A 3,047-nucleotide genomic window follows, 5' to 3' on the forward strand; every position below is an offset into this window, starting at 1 on the left:
CCCCTCCCCCCTTACCGCCCCCGCTCCGAAATCTATGGTTAGGAACTGACTAAGGTACGGAGATATCTTGAAAAAATATTTTGGCATTTCATATAAGGTAACTCACTTCGTTCGCGACAATAAAGGGCAATTGGTTAATGGTTCAAAGAGTTAAACAGGGCATCCCTTTGCATCTGAATAATTTAGGAAATAATTCTTAGTAGAGTATCCCTACGTATTGCAAAATGTTGCATTTATGAATAATTACAAGCTGAAAAAAGTTTTTGGCAGTCAATCTAGCATCTGAAAAATGACAATGAGCCTTTGGATTACAATCATTATTATTAGAAACATTGCATATTAATGATAATATATTTTTTTATGTGCATAAATGTCTAAAAAGGAGTTTATGTGCTGGTAAATTACTTCACTAACTAGAGTAAGCTCAAACAATTTGATCTCTCTCTCTCTCTCTCTCTCTCTCTCTCTCTCTCTCTCTCTCTCTCTCTCCTAATGTCCATTAGGTGCGTATAACTCATGTATAGCGTTTTTTGTTATTAATATTTCACAACAGTGAACAATAATTGAACCTACTTTTTTCTTTTATCAGTAACTTGACTAATTTTGAAATAATCTTATGCAGCTGTTAACGAACCTATTTCCTCCGTTTTTCCTAATAGAAATCAGTTATTTTTTTTCCTGACCAAATTAGTATTCAACCAGATATAAATGGGCAGAAAAAGAGATGGAGCAGCTTTCTGCTTCAAAATCCGCCAATTCTTGGGTCTTTCTATTCCAATGAGACGTGATTTCATGTCGTCAGTAATATCATCTTTGCAAAAATTCACAGAACAAATCCCAGCATGCTCTTGATTGATCTTGTCTGATCATCGACATGCTTGTATCCGAGCATCTCTCAAGATTTCATCGGTCGTAAAACGAAAGAAACGAATGCTTTGAATATGATTTATTACTTTCTTTTTCGTATTATAGCAACCATAAATAGCGCAATTGCTTGGTTATTTCATTATTCTACAATTGCAATTGGAGACGAAACTCAATTTTACGGAGAATTTTACCTCTAGACTACGTAGTAGTAAATGAGGCATTGCATTGGACTGTTAGTATTTATATGCAGAAATTCTCAGCAGATTATAGATTAAGGACCATAAAAGAAATCCTAAGAGAATTGACATTTTGACTTGGCCTTTCAATCCACAACCGTTTCCTTATCGTGCCTGATCTACCTGACTGCAAGCCGCGTTGGCTCACCTGACCTCATGTAGCCTTTAGAAGCGAAACCCTGGATGCGCCTTACTTGACCCGTCACTGTATGGGTCCTGCATAATCTCATTGACGAAGATGTGTAAACACTCCTGAAATTCACATTTTTTTTATATACTTTCTTAAACAGGTATTTTATTGATTACAATCATAAATATCTCGGTAATAATTGTTTTATTTTTAAAGAAACAAATAAATACAGTGGATTCGATTACTGTACTGTTCAACAGCTAATCTCTCTCTCTCTCTCTCTCTCTCTCTCTCTCTCTCTCTCTCTCTCTCTCTCTCTCTCTCTCTTGAATCATAGCTTAAAATATGCGCTTTCGTTTCAGAAGCATTATTGCATTCTAGAAAATTACTACTTTTTGAATAGTTAATTGTGCTTTAATAAAACATTTATATACTTTTTTTTTTTAATTTCGGGAGTATTTTAACGATCGAAGTATTTTGGGTGCTGTGATCATATCAGCTGAAGCACATACAAATCAATAACAAAGAGCATTGTTAATACTATTTCTTAACTAATTCAGAACATCTACTATTTATAGATAATTTAGTATTACATAAGCACCGATGTGTTATAAACTATCATAATTTTCATATATTACATTTCTAGCTCTCATTACAGTCTCTCTCTCTCTCTCTCTCTCTCTCTCTCTCTCTCTCTCTCTCTCTCTCTCTCTCTCTCTCTCTCTCTCTCTCTCTGCAACAAATGAAATCTTTGTTTCTGTTCAAAATCTCTATTGAATTCTTACTAACAGAGCTGCAATAAACAACTACTTATGCTTTATAATTAAGAACCACAGAGTTAAAAACTATTAAATATCGGGCATCGGCAACATAAAGGATACTCAGGATAACGTTTTGCGATTAAACAGTACAAGTAAATAAAATATGAGAGAAGTATTTCAAATAAAACTATTGAAATTAGTATGCTGATTGGAAAATTATAGATCGAGTAGTAATTTTTTCTTTTAGTAGATGCGAAATATCCTTCAGTAGCATGCCTTAATTACGAGGAAGTTATTTGATCTGAAAATTATGATTGACAGCGGACTACGTACAATCGATCACCTGATTTGTATATAAACATTGCATACGATTATAATTTGCTCTGTTTTTAATTATAAATACGATACTAAAAGGTGAACATCACATGCATTATTATTGAATTCAGTTAAGTGATACAGCAGTTTAATAAAAATCCGGTTCATTTCAAATATAGCTGTAAAATCTTACCACAATAAATGAAAAAACACTGTACAGACAGAGCTCGGACCAGCTGAGTGGAGAGAGATGTAGTGGCACAAAGCATTCCCAGTGTAAAGGAGCAAGGATTATGTGGAATGATCGTGCAGCGTGAATTTTATCGCAATTAGGATAATTTTCATTTGATGGATATTGCCTTGCTCTTACGTGCAAAAAACTGAAGTCGTCATGCAAGAACCCGCGATAAATGATGGCCGACTATACTACTAAAAAATTCGAAGCTGCTACAAAGAAATGTGTGAATGATTGCTTGTGTCCAAAAAATGTGTAAGTAGGACATCGCTTGTGGCGGTGGCCTCCCCTGTCACTAATCTTTTCTTTTTACATGATACAGGTACAGATATGCAATTTTTGGCAGACATGGGTGTTTGCCATTCTCTTCTGCCAAGGCCACTCTCCAAGACACGACACAGTCTCTCTAAGTCTGACGACGTTTGCCTGGTAGCTCCCAACGGATCTGCTATACCCACACGGGTTATGAAACCCTCACATTATCGTTGGAAAGCACCAAATAT

Source organism: Palaemon carinicauda, chromosome 28, assembly GCF_036898095.1.
Source record: "Palaemon carinicauda isolate YSFRI2023 chromosome 28, ASM3689809v2, whole genome shotgun sequence".
Classification (NCBI taxonomy): Eukaryota; Metazoa; Arthropoda; class Malacostraca; order Decapoda; family Palaemonidae; genus Palaemon; species Palaemon carinicauda.